Source organism: Pteronotus mesoamericanus, unplaced genomic scaffold, assembly GCF_021234165.1.
Source record: "Pteronotus mesoamericanus isolate MK-2021 breed Mesoamerican mustached bat unplaced genomic scaffold, CSHL_Meso_final scaffold_174, whole genome shotgun sequence".
Lineage (NCBI taxonomy): Eukaryota > Metazoa > Chordata > Mammalia > Chiroptera > Mormoopidae > Pteronotus > Pteronotus mesoamericanus.
The window spans coordinates 6,182,230-6,197,932 of record NW_026555309.1 but is presented as its reverse complement, the minus strand read 5'-3'; positions in this window follow the sequence as shown (position 1 = coordinate 6,197,932).

The window sequence follows — 15,703 nt, the reverse complement described above, 5'->3', positions numbered from 1 at the left end:
TGACCTCCCCTGACAATCTCACACTGACAGGGATTCAGCTACTGATTATGGCCAATGAACCCAAAGTGTGTTTCTCTAGTTTTGACCTCTTTCATGGGACTCTAGCAGCATCTTCTCTTGGACACCCACAAACACTTCAAGCTCCTCTTGTTTAAAAAATAATTAATTACTTTCACTCCCATCTATTAGTTATTGTTCTCCAGAGATATATATGCAAATATATATATTAATTGGCTGACATGATTATAAAGGCTGAGTCATCTCACAAAATACATCTGAAAGCTGAAGACCCAGGGAAACAGGAGACATAATTCTAACTGAATCTGAAGGCCTGAGAACCAGGGGAGATTATGGTATAAATCTTAATTCTAGGACAGAAGAAGACAAGGTGAGATGTCCCAGTTTACCAGTGAGGCAGGAGGAAAGGGACGAATTTCTCAAATTCCTCCTTCTTCCACCATTTGTTTTATTCTGGCCCTTCAATGGACTGGATGATGCCCACCCATATTGTTGGAGGCAATCTATTTTTATTGAATTTACTAATTCAAATGCAGATTTTATACAGTAACACCCTCCCAGGCATACCCAGAAATAATGTTTAATCTGGGCTCTGTGTTACAACCTGTTGACACATAAAATTAACCATCAAACATATCCATTCCCAATATGGTCTTCTTATTTTTCCCCTACTTCAATAGGTGGCATAATCTAATATCACTCAAACTACAACTCAGTAACTGGTTACTTGGTTGCTTCTAACTCCTTGTGAGAAATATTTTTTCAATATTTTTTTCTTCTTTACCTTTACCCCTTGCCTTAGCTGAGGTCATTGTTGGTTATTTCTCCTGCCCTGCCTTGCTGGCACAGCTCTCTTACTGGTCTCCCTGCTGCCAATATTTCCATTTTTATATCATTCCTCCACAACCCTCAGAAAAGTTCATCTAAAATGTGAATGGGGCCATATTATTCATCCGTGTCTCAGGGTCTCCCAGTCTCCTTCAGTGTAAAGGATTACTATTTCTTCAATGTACCTGTAAGTACTTTTCTTCAAGTTAAAAGTTATTCAAGAGAAAATTGAAGAGAGATGCTAGTAAAGGAAATGTATATGAGCACCACCATGTAGTTTTTAAACATGGGACAACTTTATATGGTGCTTTAACAGAATGCACTTTTAAAGCTTGATAGTACTTCAAATGTCGGTTTCACACCAAATATTATTATTTTTCTTAAGTTAAAGTAGACTTTTATTTTGCATCTAGTACTACACAGAGAGAAAATTTAGATAATCCATTTTACTTCCCACAGTTGATCGGCCAAAAACATTACTTTCTTACTCTTCTCAGTTCTTTGTTTTCTTCAGAATAGTATTTTAAAGAAAGTTACAGAATAAATCTAATTATGATAAGATATTGAAAATTGGTTTCTGTTGGTATTGTATCAAATATTATTAAAATCTACTGCATTCTATAAAAGAGGATCATTGTATATTTAATTTTTATATATACAATTATAGTTAACACATGTGATCCATTAATCTATGAGCCTAGTTTTTATTCCTAAAAATTTATTTAGAACAATATGATTTAAAACTTACTTTTCCACAGGATCGAAGTTACATATGGGAAATATGCTTTCAGAAAATCACCCAAAGATTGTGGATACCATGAAATAAAAGAAATAGAGAAGAAAAGTTAAATAAGGTTTTGACCAAAAAAAATCTTCAAAGATGGCTATCAATAATGTGTCTCATAATTATGGAATTAGTTTTTTGCTAAAAATAAAACAAAGCAACAATAAACCCAAAAGTGATTTTGTCAGCTCAGTTACTAGGGAATGTTTACACTATTATTATTAACAATTTGAACAGAAATGTTTATCTTCCACCTTTTCCATAACATTTGTTCTTTCTTAGACTTCTTCATCACAATAAAATACTTTATTATACACTCAAATGTTCAAGGCAAAAACTTACATATGATCTGTAAATCAGCCCTTTCCTTTATCCCTAATATCTCATTCATCAGCAAGTTCTCAGGTTTCTTTCTCCAAAAGATATCTTATGTCCATCTATTTCTTTTTATCTCTATTATTTTTCATAATCCATTGTATGTCATGTAGTTTTTTTTCATTCTTTCCCCAGTATTCTTGGCATTTTCAGTTTAGCCTATCTACAAATCATTCTATATACCAAAAAGAAGTACAAATAAAGAACAAATCAGGTAAGTCACTCATCCATTGAAAGTCATCTAAGATGGCCTACCATTTCAATGACATTCAAACTTATTGCCATGTTCTGTATGGTTCTATATGATCTGGCTTTGCCTCCCAAATAGACCCTCTTAACTACCATTCTCTCCTCATTTATTTTGCTCTGGGGACACTGGATTTCTAGATGGACTGCCTTGTTTTTGAGGGGTACTCATGCCTGCCTTCAGGGCCTTTATGTAATGTGTGATATACTTGCCTTGGAATTCTTTGTCAGACTGGCTTTGCCTCCTCATTAGTTTATGTGTAACTACCTGTAATGGTCTGAATTTTGCTTCCCACAAATTCATATGTTGAAATCCTAATCCCCAATACCTTAGAACTGACTCTATTAGTTTGTTAGGAGTTCCAAAACAAAATTCCACAGACTGGGGGTTTACACAACATAACTTTATTTTTTTTTACAGTTATGAAAGCTAGAAATCCAAGATCAAGATGTAAGCAAGTTTGGTTTCTCCTGACACCTCTCTCTTTGGCTTACAGACAACCATACTCTTGCTGTGTCCTCACGTGGTCTTTCCTCAGTGTATGCACATCCTTAGTGCCCTTATTATATGTACACCAGCCTATTGGATTAGGGTCATGATCTTATGATTTATTTGACCTTAACTGTTTTCTTGAAGACCCTATCTTCACAAATAGTCACATTGTAGGCTATGACTTCAACATTTACATTTTGAGAGGACAATTCAAGCTACAATATTGACTGCATTTGTAGATAGGGTTCTTTAAAAGGTTATTAAATCAAAAAGAAATCATGAGGGTGGGTGCTAATCAAGTAGGATTAGTATGCTTATAAGAGAAGATTAGGATGCAGACATACACAGAGGGAAGACACTGAGAAGACAGCCATCTACAAGCCAAGGAGGGAAACCTCAGAAGGAAACAATCTTGCCAAACACCTTGACCTTAGACTTTTGCCTCCAGAATTACGAGAAAATATAGTTTTGTTGTTTATGACACCCAATATGCTGTTTTTTATTATGATTTCCCTAGCAAAGGAATAAACGTCCTCAACATGGCCTTTCCTAATCACTCAGTATAAGCAGCCCTTTGCTTTCCCTCTTGTATTGTCTTGTTATTAGAAGGTAACTATGATCAAGTAGGGACATTGTGTTGTTCTCTGTACATCTTTACTCAGGGAATGACTGGCCTATGGTATTATGCTCTATATATTGAATAAATGGGTGGATGAGGGACTAACTGACTAAATAGTTAAATGGATGAATCACCTTACAAACAGCAAACCCAGAAGAAGAAGAACATGGACTGGGTTAATTTTGAGAAGAGGACGTTTATAGGGCCCTATCTAGGAAAGAACAGTGAGATCTATGGAAGGGATGGTTTTAGGTCAAATGGTTAATGGGAATTTGAAAAGCCTAGTAAGGAGATGTGGAGACAGAACAACTACAATGACTATCACCATATAATTGAACAACTACAGCCACAGAGTTGAAAATGTAATGGGGTTGTCTTCCCATGAAATTGATGCAAGTAAAGGATAAGCTGTTCACTTAAGGAAACTGGCAGAAAAGAGAAGGAAGACTCCACTGACATTCTAAAAAATAAAAAAAGGCCGTTAATTCTGGCTTTTAGGAGCTCCAGCTCTCCCTTTTGAACACAGCCTATCCATCTGTCTCAGTTCAGATGCTCAGGTCCTCCGTTCTTTCCTGTGAAGTGAGAGCGCCTCAAACCTTTCTTAAATCTGACCTCTCAGGTCCACTTACCTCACAAACTTCATGTATCCCACATACCTGGCAGCATTTGCTATACTTGTGTTTGTATTTTTCCACTTTGACTCCTTGCTGTCTGAACCTTGCCTAAGATAATTCAAACCCTGCTCTTCATTGGCCCTAATACTAAAGGCTGAAATTATAGAGACCACGGTCTTTGCCCAGGTCCTAAGGAAAGACCAGAGGACAGGGAAATCATAAAATCACTAATTGGCACATTGACATCTCAGGGGAACAGCCCCAGAAGTTAAAAATCAATTTTAGAAAAAAATCAAAGCCAAAAAAATTTAAAAATCACCTATTTGATATTGCATAACTATCCAAACACAGCTCTACATTAAGCCTCTATATTGTATTTTTAACTTAGTAAAATTCATTGTCCACCTGAACAAAAAGTGTTTGTATAAGCTTGGACCTGAAAATGAACATGTAAAATGGAATTGAAGGCTATCATGATGTTATGAAAACCTGATTGAACCTGTATAAATACACTCACTGATTTGAGGACCCAGGTTGAAAATGACTTTTACAAATCATTATTCAAGGATTGAAATGAGTCAAAATAACCAAGTTTAGTTTGGGGGACTATTATGTATTTATCAATGAAATAAAGCTTTTTCAGATAGGTTTAGTTTTTAAAAGTGTTCAATTAATTCCATTTTGTGAGTAGCAATAGTTTTAAGCATTACTTCATTAAATATTACACCTGTGTGAGGTAGACACTATTTTTATTTCAATTTTATCCATGAGAAATCGATTTGAACATCCTGGCCTACATCCGTAAGAGGTAGTGTCAGGAATTAGACTTAGGAAGTCTGATTCCTGAAAAAGTTTCTATAATAATTACACATGTAGAATTAAAGTAAAAAGTTGTTTTCTACCAGCTACATACACAATTTTTAAATCAGAGGTTGTTTTTCTTGTAATTGCAAGGTTTGGTAACTATTTTAAGCATATATATTTATAATTCATGTGCTTTGGGCATAATTTTGTATAATGTAGATAATGTCTTCAGCCTATGCAAAAAAATACATACATAGCCATACACATGTGTTATGGCATTTGCTTGATTGATATTTACCTCATACCTACTTTGATTTCATGATTCAAACTTTTCCTTGGTCAAGAGCATGACAAAGATAAATTGTGAATGGCTTTGAAATTCCTGTCTTTAATTGCTGCATGTATAACAAAATGTTATTTGTTTGTAGAGTTGATATTCAGACACAGTTCCATTTCTCTTTTGTTCATGTTACTCTGCTTTCCAGCATTAGTCTGAGCCTCATAGTCATGTTTTGATTAAGGGACTAATGCTTTATTAAATTTTGAATAGAATCTGTTATCAGTGTAGTATTATTCTTATTGAAATAGCAACATAATATTCTTCAGCTGCTTTGTGAAAGGAAAGCAAAATGTGATTTCCATTCTTACTCAGATTCCTAGTTGTTTATAGTGGTTTAAATAACGCTTTTTGTGAAGGCTCCCAATTTTAGTTTGAGATGATACTGGGCGGTATCAGTGATGCCATTATCATCAAATACAGTGGAGGTGTGGTCTACCTATTCCAATTTTATTACTTCTTGAGAGATGGAGATACATTTCTATGAAATACTGATTTCTATGCTGAGTTCTTCTCAGTGGGTCCAAGTTTTGCAGTTTATTTCTGAGGGTCAGGAGACATCTTTGAAGTTTTCCTTTTATCTTCTAATTCTTTCAATATTACTTGGTCATCAAAATAACAAAATGTGTGAAAACATTTTTTTTAACCAAAGATGCAAGAAAATGGCTGCAGTTTGGAATTCATGGCCCTCTCAGATATGTAACCCATTCAGAAAGAATGCACTTTCACATGTATAGGCCTCAGTTACAGGGTCTATGAAAGGAGGGAATGGAACTAAATAATTTTTAATCTTCTTATTTGCAATTTTATGTTGAAGGATTTCATTACTTTAGTCTCCTATGTTGTAGTAGCCTCTATAAATATATTGATAACATACTATGTATTTGTTGACTGCCTGGTAGAATAGATATGGTTGATCTGAGCCTTTTAGTTATTCCCTTATGGCAAGGGTTTCACATGTATAAGATACATTTATTCATTCAACAAATGCTCATTCACTGTCTATTTTGTGCAAAGCACTGTGTTAAGGACATACATATAGGAAAAATACCAGTCTTAAATAATCAAGTGACTTCTTGATTGTTGGGAATTTGGAGACTAGTCTATGTCTGCAGAACCTAACAGAAATAAATGAACAGAAATGAAATTCAAACGTGTGGTCTTAACTTCATTATCAAAGGGCTGAAATCTATCAGTGGAAATACATTCTTTCTGGAAGTGTTAGGAGAGTATCCACTTCTTGACCCTTCTGACTTCTAGAAGCTGCTGGCATTTCTTAGCTTGATTTATAGCCACATCTCTCCAGCCTCTGCTTTTTTCATCACATCTCCTCTGGCTGTTAAATACCTGCCTCCTTCTTATAAGGACCCATGTGATTATATCTGGCCAATCCAGGTAATCAAGGATAATCTTTCCACCTCAAGATCTTCAACTCAATCACATCCTCAAAGCCCCTTTGCCAAGTTTTAAGGATTAGGATGTGGGCATCTTTAGGGAGCCATTATCCTGCCTACCACACATTTTTTAATGGAAATGTACATATTGACATTAAGATACGTGGAGAATTTCTACTATGCAGGGTATCTATATATCAATATTATAATTTTAAGCAATTGTACTAATTAATATGACAGTTATGATAATGTGTCCACCATGGCTCAAACTTTCTAAGATGTCTACTTGGCAAATTCTATTCAAGAATAGAAGATATTCTTCACAGACCTTAATGTAAAAGCAAAATGTATTTATGTAATACTTATGACATATGGAGCCTGGAACTATTGAATAAAATGGTTAATTCCAATGAGCATCTTGGATTTTAACAAAAAGAAACAAATACTACTACAAAGAAATGAGGCTGGCCTTTATTATATAATAACAATAATAATAACATTATTATTATTATTAGTGCCAAGCTATCTTCTAAGTGCTTGTACCTCTATTAATTTATTTAATTCTTATAACAATGAGATGTCATTATTCTCTCACTTTAAAATGAGAGAACTGAGGCACAGAAATTAAATGTTCCTCCAAATCACGATGCTAGGAAGATGCAGAGATGTGATTTGAACTCAGGCTTTCTGGCTCCAGAGTGCATGTTCAGTCTCTAGGCAGATCCAAAAAATATTTTAGAGCCAAAGTCCTTCAGGAGGATTCAAATGCATTTATTATAAATACACAGCTGGATAGACTATGAGGCTGAGGGTTTGAGGCACCTGCCAATGCTTTTATTGTGAAATGCTCATTCTGAATTTTTAATGATTTCCCTCTGTTATTAAGCTTTGTTTTGGGAACACTCCTTGTTTTATTCTTTGGATATATTTTGATTATTAATACAGCCGTACCTCAGTACTCATCAGCCTCAGAACTCTTCAAACCCTATACTCATCGCATTTTGACTAGAAAAAAATGTTTCAGCACTTGGCACTTTCTTGGGACTCATCACACTTATTAGAACTTATATGAGCCATGATGCTGCCCCCCACAAGAAAAAATGCTTCATCACTCATGACTTGCTCCGTACTCAGTGACCCTCCTTTTTGATGAAACAGAGGTCAATCCTTCGGTCTCACAGTAGCTCGGGAACAGTTCAGAACCTCCACGTATTTGTCGTTATTGTCTTGTACTTCTGTGCATTTTAAGTGCTAATCATGGGTCACAAAAAAAGTTAGAGTGATATTACTAAGTATAAAAGGCAGTTAATAAGAACCATGATTGAAAAGAAAAAAAAAGAGATTGTAGTTAAGTATGAGAGTGGTGTAGGTGTGACTGATATTGCTCTTATGCTCAAGATGCCAAGAACAATGATCTCAACGAAAGTGAGAAATAAGGAAGCAATTAAAGCAACAAGAGTTGCTAAAGGTGTAAAGTCTGCAAGTAAGCAACATTCACAGATCTTGGAACAAGTTGAAAAATTGCTTTACATCTGGATTAATGAAAAACAGCGTGTGATAGCACTTCTGAGGCAATAATTTGCGAGAAAGCTAGGCAACTGCATGCGGATCTGTTAAAGACAAGCCTGGAACGAGCAGTAAGAGCACTGAAGTGTTTAAAGCCAGTCATGGATGGTTCGATAAATTTTAAAAGGGAACTGGCATTCATTGTGCAGTGAAGCATGGAGAGGCAGCCAGTGCCAACAAAGAAGCTGCAGAAAGCTATGTCACCAAGTTTAGGGAGTGTGTAGAGGCTGAGGGTTTTGTCCCCCAACAAGTGTTCAACTGCTACAGGACTGGTTTGTTCTAGAGGAAAATGCCTGACAGAATCTACGTCACTCAAGAGTAGAAGGCATTGCCAGGGCACAAGCCAATGAAAGGTAGTAGGAGTGCTAGTGGGGATTTAAAACTTAAGCCTCTTCTGTTGCATCGCAGTGAAAACCTATGAGTTTTCAAGAGAGTGAATGTGATAACAAGCAAGTTGAGTGTGATGTGGAGGGCCTGTACTAAAGCTTAGGTAGTGAGACAGTTCTTTGTAGAGTGGATGAACAAAATTTTTGGCCCCAGTGTGAAAAAATATTTGCAGGAACATGAACTGTCTCTGAGAGCTTTGTTGATTATGGACAATGCTCCTGCTCACCTCCCAGGCTTGGACAACTTACTGGAGGAGTTCAAGTTTCATAACTCTGAAGTTCTTGCCCCCTGACACAACTCCTCTGCTCCAGCCCATGGGCCAGCAGGTCATTTCCAACTTCAAGAAAGATCCTTTTCCAGAAGTGCTTTGAAGTAACCTAGGATACCCAGTTGACACTCAGAGAGTTCTGGAAGGACCACTTTAATATCTTCCACTGTGTTACTCTCATAGATGAGGTCTGGCATGAAGTCTCTTACAAGACCATGAACTCTGCCTTGAAGAAATTGTGGCCAGAAGCTGTAACTCCAAGGCACTTTGGAGGCTTTGAGGATGATCCTGGTAGCCCAACAGTGGAGAATATTGTGCCTCTGGGCAAGTCTATGGGCCTGGAGGTCAATGATGAAGCTTTAGTGGAGGAGCCCAGAGCAAAGCTCAGCACTCAGGGGGTTTAGGGACTTCAAAAGGAGCAGTGACAGATAGTGGCTGAAGAAATTTCTTCAGGTGAAGAGGAAGGAAGGGAAGAAGTGTCTCCTGTACTGATAAAAAGAAATACGTGGAAAATGGTTTGAAGTTCAAACCTGAGGGAAAAAGTATTACCGAGACAAAGCTCTAGCAGAGGCTGAAATGTGGACCTGTTTAATGAACAGACAATGTCACACTTTAAAAACATTTTGAAACATAGATAGAAACAAGTTTCTTTTGATAGGCTCCCTAAATCCGAGTCTCCAACAGTGTTCAGTGAAGCCAAGAGACAGAAAACATAAGAAATCCCTGAGAAATCACCTTAAAATGTCTTGGAAGAGGACTCCTTTTTCAACAACTAACCTCTCTCCTCATCCTCCTTTAACCTCACTACCATCTCATTTGCCAGGAACTCTTCTGTACAGGTAAAGTTAAATTTTATTTTATTTTTATGTAACTAATTGCTGTTTTTAATCCATGTCTGTTTAGTTTTAAGGTTCTGTTGTACAAAACAATGTTGCTACTCAATATTAGCCAAGAAAAATGCGAAAGTTTTGGGAAACTTTCACAAAGTATTTCTAATTATATTATTTCTTATGGGGAAAATTTGTCTGGTGCTCCTCAGTTTTGGCACTCGTCACTCGTGCTAGAACAAATTAGTGACCGGTATCAAGGTACCACTGTATTCTAAAAAGTAGCTAATCAAATGGAAACGAATATTATGATTTTAATAATTTTAATCTTTGTTTCTAGGCCACACTCTCTGTAATCAGACATGGTCACGAGTGTGTCTACAAGATAATATGACTGACTTTTAGCAAACATAATAGTTTTCCTATTAAAATTAATACATTTTCTGTATTATCAAAGTTGTTTCATTAGAATAGGTTCAGAATGGCATTTAGTTATTATCTCCCCAAATTTAATCTACTCTCAAAACAAAATAATGTCTTCATAAAAGTCAAAAACACACATGAGGAACTCTGAAAGCAAACCCAGAAGAGATCTTTCCAACATGGCTTGGGCAATGCCGTAGTCCTTCAAAGCAGCACTTATGCTCCCAAGTCATTATCCTGAAGACAATGCACAGAGCTTCAGGGGTAATGCACAGAATGTTGCCAAATTTGGTTCGGCAGGGGTGCTACTTTTTTGGTATCACAACGGGTATCAAAATTTTGACTTCAATGGTTTATTTACAACCTTACCTGGAGAACTTCTTGTGTCTAAACATTAACAAAATAATTAGGTTCTAATTAGTGAATCCATAGTCTAGAAAGATAACTAGATATAGTTGATTTAAATATAATGTACAACAAACCATAATGATACTTGAGGTTTCTGATGTATTTCCAATATTCCCTCATTGGGAGTTGATGAAAAACATTTCTTAGCCAAGGACAGTTAAGAGAAATATTCCGGTCTGGTTCACACTTTCTTCAATTGTTCACATCTTGTTAAAAGTGTTCTGGGTGACTGTTCCTAATCATCCTGTTTTGGTCTGGTTCCTTCCTTTTAGCTTGTTCTTTTCTTATTACAGACTTCTTCAAAGCTCATCTCAAGTGCAGGATGATATGAATAGGATGATGTGGAAACTGTGCTTACTTCTACTCTCTAAAATGTTTACTCCTCTGTCCTTATTATTAGGGAATGGCTTCTGTTTATATTTGTGTGGCTTTAGTCTCTGTATCTGTTTTTACCCCATATGGGTTATGGTAGGCCTCTGAGGTGGTGATTAAAGAAGCATTTTTAATCCATTTATTTTGGTAAAAAGAATAAATTACTAAATAGGATCTAAGCCAAATATGGACTTTCCCCATTGGGTAAAATATAGCACATGCTCACACATATAAGCATGCATACATATATCTATATCCAGCTTTAATGCCACCAAACTTCTTGCCTAGTACAATTAAGCAATCCTCTTGGCTTCCATTGCTCAGCAATGTTATTCTTTACCCAATTCATATCTGGTGGCATCCAAGCACTTTAGAGAGTACCATCACTCTAACTCATTGCTGGTGGATAATGCTTCAGTTCCCTATTGCCTTTAAATCCAACTTCAATCAGTTGGCATAGCTTAATATAAGCTAATAATTTAGCATTATGTCTCTAGATATTATAATCTAGAAGTCTTTTAATATTTAAGCTCCAGTACAGGAGCTCTTGTACATCAAGAGATAGCTAGGAAAGTTTGTCAGGAGGCTGAGGTCTGGCTATGCTACCTCCTAGAAAATTCTACTTTCTTACAGGGGGCATGGATTAATTTTCCCATGAGGAATAATGGCTCAACAGCTTTCAAAATAGGAAGTGAAGTATATGTAGATACTGTATCTTGTAAAGTATTTTAAGCAAGTGCTTTCTGTTTAGTGTTGCACATTCAAACAATAAAAAGATGTAGGCACAAAGGCTAAGAAAATTAGGTTACAAATAAATAGACTTCAAATATAAAGATGTTTCAGGAATGTGTATTTGGAAAATGTACATGATAAAAATATGGATCATTCATTAAACTAATAAATATCTAAATAAAATATCTTGATTTTTCAAATATTGAGCAAAATATCTCTGAATTATTTAATATTATAATAATTCTTCCATTTTGCATGCAGCTTATTTTGCATAACACATCAACCTTTGATCCATTAAACAAGAAATCTAAAACAAATTTTCATGAGTCTAGACTATAAATACTCATCTACTAAGATTTTGGTATATGCCAGGTCATTTATTTTAGATTAGATATTTGTCCCTCTAGAAATGTTGAATATTTTATACATATCTAAAATATTATCTTAATTTAATTTTAATCAATTTAAGCATCAACTCTTTACCATCCTACTAATTATATTAATCACATTAAGAAATTACTAATATTGGAAATGTGCATATGTTAACCATATAATAAAAATATGAATATTTAAGGAGTATTACTCTTAAGCGTATTTAATAAACCAGAAAGAGAATATAAATATTGTTAATGCCCATAGTGGAAGGGTTGCTCAAACATTGTTTTATAATGTTAGGTGTATAATAAAAGTGCTTTAACAATGCACTCAACTTACGTTGTCATTCTCAAAAAATAGACCAATAATTTCTTTGTACATTTTAAATGTACTTAATAAATTCTTATCAGGTAGACAAACATGTGTTGACTAGACATTAGCCATTTGAAAGAGATCTAACATGCTGCAATGAAAGGCTTTATAACACCTACAACAGCAGTTTTCCCAAGGATCAAGACAATTACTTTGACATTATGTAGAGAGAATGACCAGATCAGTATAGCTGCTTCAGCAGTAAGTTTCCAGATCAAACAGCTGTTTACACAAAGGCATTGAAAAACTTTATCAGGTGTTTTATGTATATTAGAGGTTAAATGAAACATCTGGCCATACCTGATAGCAAAGTTACAAATGAGCATCACAATTGACCTGATTATGTAATTAAGGCAACAGCTGGGTCTGCAGAGGAGGTTTTAAAAGGTGGTATTAAGTAGCTCTAACTTTGGCTAATGAGTTATTTCTTTTCAAAAAGCTGTTTTATAGTTTGACCTGTACTTATCTCAAACTTGGCTTATGGCAACTCTCTCTAATGTATCATAACATATTCAAAGGATCCCAAATAAATCTACTAACTCAAATGATTGCTAGTAACGTTTGAACTTGCTCGTACATTTTCCTGGACATAAGCAGATTTAAATAGTCCTTAAAAAATTTATTGTCGGACTTAAGAAAATGCCAGCAAGAATGCAGAATCTATTATTTAGTAAGCCTTAAAAAGTGACTAAATATATAGGAAGTTTAAATTTTTAAGAAAAATGCCAAAACCCTTGACTGGTGTGGCTCAGTGGGTTGGGCATTGTCCTGAAAACTTAAAGGTCGCTGGTTTGATTCCAGGTTAGGGCACATGCCTGGGTTGTGAGCCAGGCCCCTGGTTGGGGACGTTTGAGAGGCAACTGATTGATGTTTCACTTACACATCAATGTTTCTCTCCTTCTGTTTCTCCCTCCCTTCCCCTCTCTCTAAAAATAAATAAAATCTTTTTTTAAAAAATGAAAAATACTAGATAGACACTAAACCTATGACAAAACTTAAGTTGCTAAGTAACTACTGAATAGCAAAGATGGTGTCTCATGGTCCGTTAACATCCAGTTTTTAGATAGTTTATACATTTAAGTGGATCACTATTACTTAAAGAAGAACATAGTTAATAACAAGCTTCTCAGTTAGTCTAATCTATGATTTTTTGTTGTCTTCTTGCGATCCACAATGTTGAAAACTAAATGTCCATTGGTAATTGCAGAAGAAGAGGAGAAAGAAAGAATGAAAGTGTAACCTACATTTGGACAAAAATTCATAGGAAATTCTGAAGGTTTTACAATCAGTTTTGTTTTTGTTTTTTAAGTTCAGCTTCAGTAATGTAGACCAATTGAGAGCGCATTCATAGGTTAGACATGATCTGGGGTGGCTTCACAATTCTACTCAGTCTTTCTCTAAGTTCCATGCATGGGCACAGTTTTGCTGCTATATCCCAGTGGTATATCCTGTGTTCCTTCCTGAGGGTCTTGCTTAGGACTTCTTTTCTACTCTGTACCCCCAGCCCTTTTAGTCTGCCTCATCCCCACCCCCAGTCATTCTAGGTTCCAGCTAGTTGCACTGCTGACCAAGAAGAGAAGAGGAGCTTGAAGTCCCAAGAACAAGGTTATAGGAAGATGAGACCTCTCAACAGTCTAAACCATGGGGGGAAATTTTTAAAAATAAGCAAACCAAGCAAATGTTCTTATGATAGTTACGCTTGCCTACCTGATTGGGGTAATAATTCTCTGTCTCCCTCCCACAGTTAATTTTTATGACATAAGATTCCCTGTGTATGTCAGGTCTAGAAATATGTAGTCCTGAGTGCATGTGTGTGAATGCATGGTGGAGTGGGGGGAGATTATAGTTGTGAGGTATGTGGATTAGGAAGAAAAACTCACCCCAACATAGAAGATGCATTAAGAGAATAAAAATTCAAATAATCTTGTTCACTTTTGACTCATAAAAAGTCATTGTTAGTTGCCAGGGGTTTATATGAAATACCTTTGTTACCAGGAAAAGTACTGTAAAATGTGATTTTGGGCATAATTTGTACCTCACTTAATAAAGACTGATCTCTTTTCACTCAGTAATACATGCCAAGAAGCAGTGCTTCTTTATAAACTGGATAATATATCCTTATAAGAATGTTTTGAGCATAGTTTTATCCTTAATCAAGTACCCAGTAGCAAACAAATCACAGATTTTATACATAATGTGTTATAAAAGCAACTGTAGAACATCTATAAACCTCTATAATAATGCAAAGACATAAAATAAGCTGCTAGTTCTATAAAAAGAGCATAAATCTTCAGTACACATTATTTATAAAATTAGCCCTAATGTCCAATAAAATGTACCTATAAGATTAGAAAAGAATTCTAGTGATTGATAATTTGACCCGTAATTAATAATACCAATTAATAATAAATAAATAACAAACACATTCACAAAGAAAAACAATATCATTTTGATCGGTATCTTAAAATTTGGAAGATATTTTAGGAAATAATTCTGTTCCTAGTTTCTTTAAATATCTGTCAAAGTTTTTGAGCAAATCTTTATTTTACTCTCAAATGTCTCAAAAGGAAAAGAAACATTTAAAATTATTTTAATATAATAAGCAGACTATAATTAAAAACTTGAAGAAATTATTCTACTTAGAATATTAAATAATTATCCAATAATATCACCAATAATCATAATGGAGACTATTTATTTTTAAACTTATGATATACCAGGAACAATTATTTGGCTTCTCTACTATCATAACTTACTCTTTCATTTTCTTCTGTATTTGCAAATTATTATGTCTCTGGCCAAATAATTTTAGATCAAATGAAGACTCCCAAGAATATAATAGCTGTAAAAATGCTTCATTTTATTTTATTTTTTCCTTTTTTTATTGTCCTTCAATTACAGTTGTCCGCATTCCCTCCCCCCCAACAACTCTCCCCTGCCCTACCCACCCACCACCTCCCATGTTCAGTCCTGGCCTCCATTGTCTTTGTCAATGGGTTCCTTGACTTGATCCTTCCCCTGGTCTTTAGGAGACTTGGGAGTTTCAAAACCTGTCTCACCTAATCTAAAAGGAAGGTTTAGGTGGCACCCTAACTTCACACATGGATTAGGAGAGTAGTTTAAACCTTCCACTGACAAGTATTAGTTTACTTGGAAGTAAGCTGTGGCATGTTTTAAAGTGCTTCCATTTTCATACTCTCCGCACATAATAAATAATCTATCAAAACATCACTTTTTCAGTGTATCACTGTTTAGTATAACCCTGCTATTTTAAGGGGCTCATACCTTACTGAAAATACTTAGTAATGAACATATAAGTAAGTATCTCTTATTTGTTAGGTAGTGGCAGAGGCAGGCATCCTTCAGAGAAAAAATCACCAATCAATTTCACTGCTTTAAACAATAATTTATTTAACTGAATTGGAAAAATTTATTTCCACTGGATTTTTATATTTACAATG